The sequence below is a fragment of the Xiphophorus maculatus genome, chromosome 13 (assembly GCF_002775205.1).
Source record: "Xiphophorus maculatus strain JP 163 A chromosome 13, X_maculatus-5.0-male, whole genome shotgun sequence".
Lineage (NCBI taxonomy): Eukaryota > Metazoa > Chordata > Actinopteri > Cyprinodontiformes > Poeciliidae > Xiphophorus > Xiphophorus maculatus.
In genome coordinates this window covers 19,206,332-19,221,070 of record NC_036455.1, presented here as the reverse complement: position 1 = coordinate 19,221,070, position 14,739 = coordinate 19,206,332, and positions in this window count along the sequence as shown.

The window sequence follows — 14,739 nt, the reverse complement described above, 5'->3', positions numbered from 1 at the left end:
GGCAGATTACAAGCATTGTAACTTGATCAATCACTGGAACGCACTGGGTGTCACCAGTATTTGTCTTGAGGCACTCGAACATGCGAGGAGACAATTGCACAGTTGATTAAATGCTGTGCATTTAGCACAGTCCATTCTGATGTCTTTATCACTATTAGATTCAATTACTTCTGGTAAATGGTCATTGGGCCAGATCTGCATTGTGGGCTCGTATTTCACACTGAGGATGCACAAACTGCCTTTAAATCATCCCACACTTGAGGTCAAATCCAGTCTCTTTATCCACTCACTCCAGCCAACTCTTGTTTTATTTCTTTATATCACCCACTTAGTTCTCGTTATTGCTAAGAAGCTGAACAAGAAACACTTAAAATTAGTTTAAAAATTCTTACACATATGACAAGTGACAAAGTACTGATCTGTGCTTTACTGCTGTCTGAAGGTGAAACATCACAAGAACAATGCACTGCTTCGCATTGCTTTTGATTGTAACAGCTAATTTAAAGTGGTGAAGCATGTGCTGCAAAACCTTGAAGTTCTGTTCTGGCTCTGTTGGTGCGAGAAACTACGACTTCGGTAATGTGTACTGACATGAACAGATTTTAATGGTAAGAAAGAAGGTGTTGAGTCATCCGTTTTTTTATTATTATTTACTGACAGGACAAGAGCAATAATTACCTTTGACAGAGAAACCAAGATCTGAATCAAACCGCCTTTTTATCTGTTGCTTAAACGAGACCAAAACCCATCATCTTTACAGCTGGTTTGGTTGGCGTGGTGGCAGCAATTTCTGATCAAAGTGTGGCACAATTCATGGAACATTATGATCATCTCTGAAAAAAAAAGAACACTAACAAACGGTTTTTGTACTTGACCAAACTTTGTAAGCAAGTTGTATTTAACCAATTTACTAAATATTGTTGCTTTACATAAATAGGCATATAAATATATTAAGTTTAAAAGTAAATTGAAGTAGAGATTGACATAAATGTGATTAGGCTCTGCAGTAAAGGAACTCAATCTCATTTTTTAAATGTATTTTTTAATCCCTGAAGGCCAAAAACCAGTGGAATAGGACTACCTCTGGGAAGTGTGAGGTGAAAACCTTAGGGCCATGTCGCTTCTTAACAACAGAGCACAGTCACGTTCAATTACCGTTAACTTACGATCAATAAGATGACCTACAACACATGAGTGGAACTTGGCTGCCTTCACTGATGCCTCCATTTTGGAGAAAAAGAAAATCTTCTTCCACTATAGATTTTTGCCTTGTCCTGAGGCTGCTCAATTACATCAATAACCGCAAACAACAACACCGCAAGGAAGAAGAAAAAAAAAAAGGGTAAAGTGAAGTAGCTTCTCTGCGTTCAGCACCCTTTCTTTCTTGACGTTCTGCCAGTAGGGCAGTAATTCTTCTCAGTTTTTTTGTTTTTTTTTTCTGGTTGTTCTGCTTTACCCCTTTCACACCCTCCCTGCAATTTTGTAGCCTCCAGAGCCTGGCAGTGTGGCACTTTTACTGCATTTCCTCACTGCATATTCTGACAAGATGGAATCACTGCCTAAAGGTTGGCAGCTAGCGAGACATGGCCTGTATGCTAATGGCAGCACGGAAAAGAGGGCACTCCGCCCAGGCTGAGATGGGGCCAAACCTCTATGCCAGTGTGAGGTGCAGAGGCATGAGGTCTTCTTATTGCAGTATCACACCAGTGTGGTTAAAAATAAAAATAAGTTCATTACATTTTTCTCAAGCTGAGGAGTAATGCACTTTTAGAGGAAGTGAACGGAGTAGTGGTCAGTCATCAGGGAAAAGTGCAACTTTGAAGTTAATCATTTAATTTTTAAAGAGAATTTAATTTGTATTGTTTTGGTTGAATTAAGGTTTTTCTAAGAATTTGTGAGTTTGGTCTTATTATTAAGCACCCGGAGAGTTCACAAATGAGTTTTGATGGCTGTGCGTCATTAGCGTTTCTTGTTTTATCCTTTCTTATGTGAATGTGACGGAAAATCTCAGAGACACCCGTGTTTTCCTGGCCTTTTGCTGCACTTTGTAATTATTCCAGCTAGAATAGCTTCCCTACTCAAAGGATAATGTGTACAAGACTTGAGTAAAGTAGAGGTTCGCTGCAAATGATTAATAAAATAGCACAGGAGTCCTACTAGCACGATGTAAGGTTTTGCACGAGGTCGCGAGCCTCAGGTTCCCTCCCAAAAGCTTTTAGAGGTACTGGAATCTTTAAGTGTATCATGGGTACATTCCACATCTTTACACAAGCTTGAAGGACAGTGATACAACTTTAATCCATGCTGCTTCTCTAAAAATGTTGATTTGGTACAAAAAGTTTTAATGCTGCTGACATTGAAAGATATCTGTCGTGGCATTTTCCAGTAAGTAATCAGGATGCCTACACTAGTGCCTTGTAATCACTTCATGCCAAGACCAATTCAAGACACAAAAAGATAATAAATATCTGCCCTAAAGTCCAAAGAATATCACAGGAAAAAACAGAGGGTAACATTACTACAAAGAGGAGACCTAGAATACAAACCGAGTTCTGTTGTACGTTTGGGATCACATGTTCAGACGTTTTTAACCACTTGACCTGAACCTTTACCCTCATTTAAAAATAAATTAGTTAAAATGGTAAGAAATAACTTCAGAACCAACAAAGTTCAAGTCTGCTACAAACTAAAGGTTGCTCAAGCTTGTGTCCTTAACTACAGCGAACCTAAATTAATGTCCTCATAATCAGAGAGAGCCTGCTGACTAAAAAAGAAACGTGTTCCAAAGTTAGAACTTTCAAGTTCAACTGCAATTTGCAATAGCCCACAAACAAGCCAAAAGTGGAAAAAATAGTGTAATGATCAGACATGGCAAAGTATATATGGCAATGACAAGACTTTGTGCAAAATTGTGCTGGTCTGGTGAATATTGAGTGCTATCTTTTTCGGCTATTGGCAGATCAAATAGCACTTGGGAGGAGAGTAGCACCTGTGACTTCTGCTGACATCGAAGCAGCAGAAGAATTGTCTCAGAAATTGGTATATCGCCTGAAATTTACATGGATGTAAATGTTGTAATAGCCGAACGACAGCATTGCTCTTCACCACATCCATAATCATCTAGGGCAGTGGTCCCCAACCACCGGGCCACCGGACCAATTGGTACCGGGCCGCGCAAGAAATAATGAACTACTTCCGGATGTTTTATTTTGAAAATCCTAAACCGGACTTTACCGGTTACGTATTGCGCGTCAAAATTGAGCCAACTTGCAGCAGAATGAGTAACAAAACAACATCGGAGTACTGCGCGCGCACCCCCTCCGGTCCGCAGCAAAATTGCGAAGGGCTGACCGGTTCGTGCGACTGAAAAGGTTGGGGACCGCGCTGATCTATGGTCCTAATTAGGAGTTGCACCACAAATCCAGGACACATTAGTTTAAAATGGGAAAAAAAATAAAAAAATTTAAAAAACCTTTCCGCTATTACATCTGGTTGGTAGTTGTTGCTCCAAGGTGTAGTGCCCAGTGATGATCATTAAACCTGTTTTTTTCAGAAGAACACTTATGATGAACGTATCTGTGATTGAAGTCCAAGTTATTTATTCAGTCTTACTGCATTTCAGCAAGACATGTAAATACCTAAGCTTCACCAAAGCGTGGCCGATGTGCTGTTGCCCCAAAGTGGTTTACAAGCCCCACAAATTCGTTTCCACTGGTACGCCAAGGGCTAGGTTAATGTTCCAGGAGTGTGTGTGATTGAGTATTAATTCAGAGCAACCCTGTAGGGACCTCACACCATCCATTCCCAACTATGCAGACACAAGCATTGTTACTTCTTACTTATTTTCACTCATTTTTCTCTCCCCTCGGCTTTCCTTTTTCTCTGTTGATCCTGCTCATCCTGTTTAGGTTTACAGAAGGTAAGGTTACTCAGTTCAGATGCTGTTGCCAGTTGGTGAGTCTGACTGCTTTAACATATCAAAGCTCTCGTGCAGGAAGAAAGCTCCTCATTATTTCAGCAACTCACATCAAGCAACTGTGCATTGGTAAAGCATATGCACAGCCAGAAAGGGCATTTGGGGAGGGTTAGATTAAGATAAGGAAAGATTTGAAAATGTAATTAATTACTTTTGATCGTTGTGCTTCACAAACCTAACATTTTAAAGTAATTTTAATTGTAAATCTAATGTAAATATATTAGATTTGCTTCCTTGTGCAGCATAAAAACTACAGCAAAAATAATAAGAGAACATATGTGACTTTATCCTTTTTCATTTCTATTTGCTCGTATTCATCTCTTCGCCCACATATCGAACTGCCTTGAAACAATGCTTGAACTTTCCCTGTGTTCTGTGACTTTTTATCACAGCCTTTCTGTCCTTTGTAGAGACAGTGTGTGGGATGCAATTCATTAGCTGTGCGGGGTAAGATGCTTGGGACAGAATTTCTTTCCCCTTGTTTTAAGTTCGATAAAGTTGAACAATGCAATCAGACACATGCCGATGTGTAAAGGTTAAAAATAGAACTCAAATTTAAATTTAAATAAAGAAAATCATTGCTGTCTACACTGTAGGCTGAAGGCAGTTTTTGACACATTCTGCAGGTATCTGTGTGTGCATTGGGTAACTATCATCTGCAGCAAAGTTATCAAGTAAAACTGTCTTGTCAAGTATAAGTCAAATTTAACCAGTGACGTCAGTAACACGTTAGACAGACATTACTGTCATTTAATTGAGCGAAATTTCTTTGGAAAAGGCTCCAATAAAAAGAAAATAATAATAAATAGATAGAAGGAATTACAGTTGCAGTAATTACTCCAATCCCACCATTTTTTCCCGTAACGAGTAATCTATCGCATTACTATTTCCAATCCAGTAATCAGATTAAAAGTTACTTATTCAAGTCAGAATCTGTTGCTATTTTTGTCGTTGTACTTATTAAAAAAATATATGTTGCTGCTTCAATTTTGCATTTCCGGGAGTGACGTCTGGTCTATGTGAAGTTAGAAATTTGACCGAGCCACATTATAATATGCACGAGGGAATTTGTATAATACTATGAGTGACGCAAACGTAACAATGGAGGGAGGAGAGAAATAAAAGTAAAAGCTTTATTTTGAGTTTGTGTCAGCTAAAGATGGCTAAATTAAGGTTTGTTGTAACCTCTGCGATGGCGACAAATGCTATTCTGACACCCTTGAAAACGGGACAGAAGTTGAGTGATTTCCAGTATTTCTCTCATCCAGCAGTTTAGTGCAGAGGCCAGACTCCCTCTAGTGGAGGATGGATCCATTACAAGTTGTTTCCAAAATAGGTTTAGCAGCTGTTAATGACGTACAAATCACAATTTTCTTGAAACACGCTATATTAATACAACAAGAAAAAAAAAAAAAACTTTTCAACATTTTTTCTCACTGTACTTGCATTGCTTTTAGGCTTATGTCAACTAATATGAATTTATATTTTTGCAAGCCTGTTATTTTTACTGTCAGTTGTGAATCTATTTTTTTATTTTTACTATCAACACTTGTAGTATGAAATTAACTTATAACAACTGCATAGAATCTTTCAGTATAATAACAGTCTTCAAACTATCCAGCTTCCACAGTTGCGTTAATGTCAATTAGCTCTGTATATCTCCACCTCTTCTATCATCACATCTCATTACGGTTTAATTCAGGAACTTATGGTTAGAAAAAGAAAGATTAGGACAGATAAACATGAGGATAGAATAATGATGTTTGATACAGCAGCTGTGTTAAATGAGAGGGGATAGACGGAGAGGAAAAGACAAGCGCTTAGATTACAATTCAGCTGTTTATCATATAAATGAAGGGTCGTGTCCATCTGGGCCAAGGGGAAAAAATTGGCATTTGGCAAGCTGATGTGTCTTCTTTCTCAGTCTGTGCCAGTAATCCACATCTTTTTACTCTGACACATGCAACTTTGCATGTGTCCATTTGGTGTGTTCATGTTCTGTGTTCATTTAATTACGTTCAACATGATAGGTAGCAGGGATGACATGTTTAACATGCATCAGTGCCCAAACTGCACAATACTCTTACAGGTATTGTTTCGGTCAGAATTTTAAATACACTCATCTGGAGCGTGTGTACCAAATAATGTGATATTGTTTTATAAAATAATACTTTTTGTTTACTTCAACCATTTTTTTCTGGGGTGGAATAGGTGTACAATACAAACTGCTATGAATTAACTGCAAAAACACAAAATCTTAAGCATTTTTTCTCTACTTTCTTGTGCAAATATGAAACAGGCAAAATAAACCTACAAGTAACTTTTCAGAAAGATATAGGAGTTCAGCTCAAGTCAGTAAATTCTTAAATTTGGTGAAAACGAGTTCCATGAGTTCCATTGGCAGGTTTTCTCACATAACATTTTTCCAAATATATATATATATTTTTTTTTAGTTTAATTTTCTGAAATAACAAAATCTGTTAACTTGGTCACGATATTCACATTTCTGTAGCGGTACCTGAACATGTGGGCTGTACACAGGAGGCAGAGTAAACGCAAAATAAAAGAAATGGAAAATCAAAACTTTGAAAATAAATTGCAAAGGCCACAATCCAAAATACATGAAACAAACCAGCGAGAACCAGAGGCATTTTGCACTAAAGTAAGTAAGGGGAGTAGTAAGTAAAATAACTGCACCACTAGCAAAGCTATCATTAGCTGCTTTTAAAGGAACAGCCAAAGGGCTTCTTTTAAAGGAACTAAAAGCCTATTTCAGCTAATCTAGGCTGCATTTCCAACAGGGTTAAAGGTACATCATGAATTTGGTAAAATGGGTCTACTGATGTGTGTCAGTCCTCCCAGGGAATAGAGTTGCCAGGAGCTGCTATTGGTCAGACAGTAGCTTAGAAGTAAAATTTGGAACTGCATTTTAGCTGTAGTAAGTCAAAAGAATTTTTTTTTTTTACACATTTATAACACGTAGTGGGTAGCTTCGGTAGTAAATGGCTTTGGTATTTTATATATGCGCCTTAAGATCAATCCTGTAAAACTGCACTGACCTTATCAGACAGAAAAGAAAAACAGTGATGAATTTTTTAGCACTACATAAACTTGTTTGACACACCAAATGTGCACTGCAGAGTCACTTTTCTGACTGCAGAGTGGTTCATCTCTCAGATTGTTTTTCCAGAAATTTCAGATGTGAGAATTTTTCTACTTGGTTTGATCTGTCCTTGAAAATTGTAATGGCTTTTTTTATAAGCTTCTACAGTTAGCATGAATAAAATGAAATAGTACGACTCTGCTAACTTGATATCCAACAAAAGACTGAAATTAAAATCACAAATTGCAAAGAAATCGTGTCCTCCAAGTCACATTCTATGACATTTACTCTAAATTTTTCTACCTAAGACTTTTCAATTCCATTCAAGTCACTGACAAAGCAGCCTTGAGATGCTCATCACTCTTGCCCTCTCTTTGTTTTTCTCCTCTGCCGTGCTGCCTTTCGCTGCCTTTCCCCACCTTTTTTCACCTTTGTTTTCTAATACTTTAAATGAGGAAATGATGAAGGAGAGGCAATGAATGACAGGAGGGACAGCCACCCATCAGCTGGCCGATGCATTATTGATCTCCAGCTCCCATTAGAGTGAAAAAGTGAAGGTTTCTGACCAAAACCCACTGGTTCTACTGCACCAAAATAGCTCGCATGTATAGGTCTCTCCCACAAACAACCACATATAGACTGTTTACCTATTGCCAGCGATTTCAATGTACTTGTCTGAAAAGTTAAGCTTTTATCTCTGTTACGATTTTATCATAAGTCCCTGCCTTATTATGCATTCTCTAAATTAATTTTGCACAAAACAGCAAAATTAATTTAGATAAATTAATTAATTTAACTCTAGGTCCTCTGAAAAAAGTCACTCCACGAATTCCCTTTCAACTGTTAGAAATTAAGCAAAAACCATCTATCAACGGCAAGCGCTTTTTTTTAAGACGTGCTGTAAGATGGCTGTACAAGTTGACAGGATGCGTGGGTACCACTGCGGGCAAATTAGACACTAGATTAATTATATTGAATATGTTGCCATACTGCAACACAATATAAATGTCCTCATCGCCAGCCTGTCTGCAGAAAACAGATGAGTTCATAAACAGTCAGTGGAGGACGGTCTGTGTCCTGAGGCGAAATGAATCTCAAAGTGAGCTGTATGCATATGTGTGTTGATGCGTGTGCGTGTGATAAAAAGTACCGCGTCTACACAATAGTGATGGAAGAGGTGAAGAGTTAAGTGATATATCTCATAATTTTGGCTGTCGCGTATTTTTCCACGCGTGTGCTGTATCCCATATGGGCTCTCTTTCCTTTGGTGCGAACTTGATCCAATAATTTTGTCACTCGACTGTTGTGTAACCAGCCTGTTTTGACACTTTAATTATGTCCCCTTGTCCTCTCACGCTTAGGGTCAATGCTCTGACAGCACAGCTCATAAATAATTTGGAGAGAATGCCATTCCCATACCATAAAACTAAATGGCAGAATTTGAAGCTAAATTTGACTACAAGTGGATTTATAAAGTCCACCTTCAGGGATTATAATGTGAAGCAATGGAGCATGTCACATTTCCTATACCGTCACCTGAGGGCTCTTAACGGGGAGAAAGGAAAAATACATTTGAACCAATAGTGGACTGTTCTTGCTTATTTCACCCTGGCTTTCATTACTTTCTTATTAAACTCTTACTTTTATTGATGTGAGTCTCGTTTCCAAGGACCTTTTCATATAAGATTGAGTTCGTGCTACAACTTTGAACCAGAATGTGGCTGGTATGTACAGAGTCTTGGCAAGGTTCTCAGAGGTATGTGAAGAATGTAGTTGGTTCCTGATTGATTGCATTAACGTACCTTAGTGCGTTAATGATTAGATCAGGCCTAAAAAGCCAACACGACCCGATCCCATAGGTGTGTCTGCTCCAATTCGACTAATCAACTTCAACTATAGGTCTGATGTATTAAAGTAAACCAGACATTATTTTAAATGAGATTTTATTGCTTTTGTATTTAGACCACCGTTTAGATAAGAAGTGTAACTTCTCTCATTTTAGCTTTTGTTTAGCATCTTCCAGCTCCATTTGGTTGCTTGTTTTAACGACCGAGTGAGTCAAGTGCTCGAGTGGAGCCACGTCTGCATGCATTGTTACAGTTTGATTAACTTCTGCACCCTATTTACTTTACTTTCTCAACAGGTTAAAGTATCTACTCCTCTGTAATAATTAGAGTAACTACTTTACATTGTACATTCTCATTTGGCTTTCTCTGTGCTGCATGTTTTGCAGGCTTATTAAACGCGCCTCAGACGAACAAACTCGACTCGACCATCAAGCAAATAATCCTGGCCTGCTCAAGCCATAAATCTAAAGTCTAGTTGTTGTGAGCATCAAACAGAGTACACTGAGCTGTGCAGCTGCACGTACGTTAGGATTATATTGCCTTGCAGCAAGGCATATCATGACAATACCACTTGAGAATCTTGTGCCAACACAATAACCGTAGCAGAAGCGGCAAGCATAGAATGATCTTGCATGCAGATGAATCACGATGTTGGCTGAGAGTCATTCTGGACTTTAGTGATCATGGAAGTATGTGATGGGATCACTGTCGGAATATGCTACTGAATTATACTGGTGATTTCAGATCTTAAATCGAAGCCTTGAAACTTATATAAAAACAATTAATTGGTTGGCTTCTTAAAAGGTAAATGGAGGATCCAAAAAGGGGAAATATTTACTTCTTGCTTATAATCCTAATATTGTATAGCAGGGTTAGCAAACTAGTAAGCTTTTATTGGTCCGCTTAGAAACTACAAACAGCAATTGGGTGGGGGAAAAGACATCTGGATTTCTTTTCCTGATTCTTTCAACAACAATGATTTAGATAATATTAGGGATTGTGCTCTAATATAGGCTGCCACAATCATTCAGACAGAAAAACAAGATCGTATAAGAAGCGACAAAAAAGTCAGCCCCTGCAAATCGTTGAGGATTTCATCGAGTATACCAGGGTGTTAAAGTCAGATAGCAATAAGAGCTTCACATCCTACCCTGACGTATTTTTGGAGTATTTTGCCCATGGAACGTGAATAATCCACAGGAGAATAGTTAAAAATACATCTCTTACTGAAAGTGTGGGATCTATAGAGACTACACGATCTGTAATGATTACCCTGGAGAGGGAAAAAAATACAATTGAGGATACAAGATACTGTGAATAGTAGGAATACGATGCAGATGAAATATGGATGGCTAGATATACGGACTTGTTCTGACTGTAGGAAGAAAACTTTTCAGGTCATTCAATTACAAAGTGTGGACATGATTCTCCATAAATTCTAACAAAACGCAAAAGCACCCCAGTGTGGCATTCTGTGCTCCCATCAATGGCTCTCCCCTCCCACTGCTCTTCTTTTTTCCACTATGGAACCCTGTAAATAGGGCCATTTTGAGTTGAACAAGCTTCAGGATGAATTACGCTCTATAGTCTCTACAAGTCAAGGCAAGAGTGTAATGATTTTCCCAGATTTCATTTTTTTCTCTCTCCATGTCTATTCCTGTTTCTGTATCACCATGTGCCATAGGAGGTGGTTGGCTGAGGTATTGGAATGAAGGATTACATTTTTTCCTCTAAAAGGTCTATTGCTTTGAAGGCTAATAAACTCAGTTTCAGTTGGGAAGAGGAGAGATAACTTTGTCCTTGGCTCACTCATAACCTCATCAGAATTGCTCAATGAATCACAGAGTGCTATAACTCATTGGAGGGGCTGCCGTGATACATTTAAGAGCCATCCTTGGAGGAGACGGGGGGGGGGACAAAATATTCTGGAGAACGTGTAAAAGAAACATGTTAGTTGGACATAAAATGGAACTGCCCAGAGTGTCTTGCAAATAACTTTATACCCTTTGAACCTTTCCCCATTTTGTCATGTTACGACCACAAACATCATTGTATTTTTTATGTTACAGACCAGCACAGAGTAGTGTATAACTGTGAGGTGGGATGAAAATGAACTTGGTGGCAGGCTGCGGAGATGATTCAATAGAGAGGCGTTGTAGCAGAGACATCTAAAAGGGTCCCTCCAGGACCACACTTGCCAGTATCTGTTGTATTAAGCGCCTTTAGCTGCAATTACACCTGAAGGTATTTTGGGATACACTGCTATGAGTGTGGTACACCATGAGACAGAAATTTCTGCCTATTTCTTTTTTGAAAAAATAGCTAAAGTTCAGTCAGATGTGGTGACAAGTGTCTGTGAACAGCAATTTTCAAGCCCTGTACCAGATTTTACATTAGGCTCGTGTGGACTTTAACTGGGCCATTATAACGTAAATGCTATGATCAATGTCATTACATTGTAGCTCCTGTTTTACTTGTTGAAAAATAAATCTCAGCTTCAAACCTTTTGCAGATTTAGTTTTTTATTTTATTTTAGGGTTATGTATTTAGCTATAGCCATCTTTAAATAATCTCCAACCAACTTTCTGTCCCTGCTGAAAAAAAACCCATCTCTTTCAGCATCATACTGCCACCACTATGTTACACTATGGTGATGGTGTGATCATGCTGCTGTGCAGTGATAGTTTTCAGTGCTTACCATGTATGCCAACGAGTTCAGTTTTGTTCCAACTTCTCAGATTATGGCAAACTGTTAATGAGACGTACAATTTTTTGTGTGTTTTTTTTCTCCCTGCTCTCCCATAAAAAGACAGATTTGGGCACAACAGTGCACAACTAACTGCCGCTGTTCAGTCCAAGTTCTTCCATCTAGGCTATGAACTTGTAGAGAACCAGAGTATTTTTTTGTGAACTCTCAAATCTCTTTGCTGTAGTGCTATACTTTTTCGATTTTCTCGATATTATTCCCGACCTGTCCTGGATTTTTTCTTGGCCTTCATGATTGCCTTTTTTCACAAATGTTATAGCTTAAAAATCACAAAAAGTATGCAAATTATTAATGTGTTGTGGTATTATGTACAATAATTTTGCTAGGTACTCCATTTCATTAATTGATAAGAAACAAGTAATGCAAGATACATAAGATACCAGAACTGAATTTTGTGTTAACAGCCATGGCCGAAGATAACAACAGTGGAATTAAGGTTTCAGTTTGACCTGGGTCACCATATTACTCAGCTGGTAGAAAACACAAAGCCAACAAAAAAATTGTGCCTGTTTAAAAATAATCCTAAAGGTCCCCTGTGCCAGCCCCTGCAGACACACAGACTAATGTTGCTATGTGAAGACTTTCCAGCTTAACTTGTCTCAGACAAACTCAGTAGGGGCTGAGCTCTTACTTGTGGATGAGAACTGTGCTGCAAACAGACTTACACTGTGAATTAACAGGATTAAATGTTTTAAGAGGCTTGTCAGGTAAACCTCAACCTGCCTGCCTAAACACCGAGACTGACTCTGAGCTACTTTCAGCCACTTTCAAGTCTCCAACTATCTCATCCATGACTGGCATATCAGAGAGCCGCCACAGCACACGGCGCGGCGGTACAACACTGCAATTTGGCATGCACGGCTAACCAGCACCTGGCAGCGTACAGCAGGGGAGCCTTGCACCTGCACAGTCACAAACAGACAAGATGAAACAAATGCAAACAGAGGGTTTAGGTGTTAAACTTGTCTAACATTCTCCTGGCTTTTGGTTTTGCAAAGTGTTACCCCCTCAACGCTTGCCTCCACCTCTTCCATTTTTGTTCCTCTACGGCAGGAGACATGTAGAGTACATATTCAAAAGGGGCAGATAAAAGCTCACACTCACACAGAACTGATCTAAATTCACAGAACCAGCAAAAGAGGGGAAAAAAATGCTTTCAATATTTTTTTTTTGTTCAAGCAAAAAGAAAAAAATGAAATACAGAAGAAATGTAAATATACAAGAATAGATATTTTCTTCCAAACCTAGCAAAGCAATACTGTGTTTGCAAAAACATAAGACGTATAAGTCAATTAAGTTTGTACTTAGAAATTAAAATGTAATCTTACACAACAACAAACAGGAAATCAGAAATTTGAGTTGTGTGCTTGTCTGACTCCTAGGCTGGTAGATTAAAATAGTCTAATTCCTTTTTTTTTTTTTAATTTTATACTTTTCTACTCATTAGAATAACTCATTGCTAACAATTAAAATGGGTGTGGTGGAAAATCAAGTAAGGATACCTAGGGACCTTTTCCACTGTGTCAGTTTTTGATTAATGAGCAAGGAGAGATAACGGTACACAGTGTGGAGTTCTGCAGGCAGAAGAAATCCTATGCCACTAATTAATATTCACATTTTCTGAAGCTAAATTCATACCACTCTCATATCCTGTCATATTATTAAAAAGCTTTTGCAACAATTTTTACTTAATTATATAAGGTTCTTGACAATTTGTGAATTAGGATCCAGTCATATTGTGCAATCCATATTAGCCAAAATTTCTGTACATTTTGTCGCCTGCTGTTGGTTTTTAGGTCAAAATAGGTCGTTTGATTAATCTGTATTATGTATGACACGATCACATTTTCAGATTAATCACATGTGATGTTGACAGCCATATGCTGGAGAAAACCAGGCATGGCTCATCACCAGGCCAATACCATCAGCATCTTCCTCCTCATCTTTCCCTCTATGATAGACCCCTGTAAAACTAAACTATCACTGCTAAGTTTTGTATTCAAAATTGAACCAAAATGGGCAGAGAAACCTAAAACTAAGAGTTTGAAAAAGTGTACAACATTGAAATGAAAAACATGGAAATCCAGACGATAACATGAAACTACAAGCAGAGGAAAACAGCCCTAAAAGCCCAGACACCATCATACAGAGCAACAGTGAGATGACTGTGCCTGTTAGTAGACAGAGGCAGAGTACGGTTGTGTTGCAGTGGGTGGTATAGTCACATATCTCCTCAAAACAGTGACACACTTGTTCTGACAGTGCTTGGATCTACCTCTAGATTATTAATACCTCACCCATGGGAGGGAATAGCTCACAGCTAGTATCAAAAGGTCTGTGAAGAGATAGTAGGCCTAGTTCCTCCATTATTAACAATGGAACTTTCACATCAAGACGACTCATCATGTATAGAGTGCCAAATACATAACCGGGATCAAACAATTTGAAACAGAGGGAAGGTTTCATCGCCACCAAAACTGCATGACTCCAGTTTTTTTTCTTTACTTTGTGGCAATATTTCATATCTATTTTGTGCAATTTTATATTTTTCCTGCATTTCTAAAACTGCCTAACAATTCGGTGTATACAGAAGAATGATGTAGCACATGTAGCAGCTCCCATTTTGATATTTGGAAACTTTCTATGAGGAAATTCCTTGGATTCATAATCATAGCATTATTTATCAATTCACCCCGAGATGACCAAAGAAAGGCCAATGCCGTTAGTGATTCACCGCTTTTCCTATATTTTTGAGTAACACAAATGTTGAAGATTGGCAAGAAAATTGCAACTCATGTTCATAGATTTGATTGCCAGCACAATAAAAATAGTAATCTAAACCAAAATACAATCTGAATATGAAAGCTGTTTATGGAAACATTTAAGGCAGAAATAAACCTACATTAAATGGAATGAACTTGAGAACATCGGGAGCACATTGCAACACCATAGTTAGGCAATTAAAAACTAGGAATCTTGATGAGTAAAACAATGTACACCACAAATGCTTATGAAAATGAATAAGCTGGTCTTTATTCCAGAAATA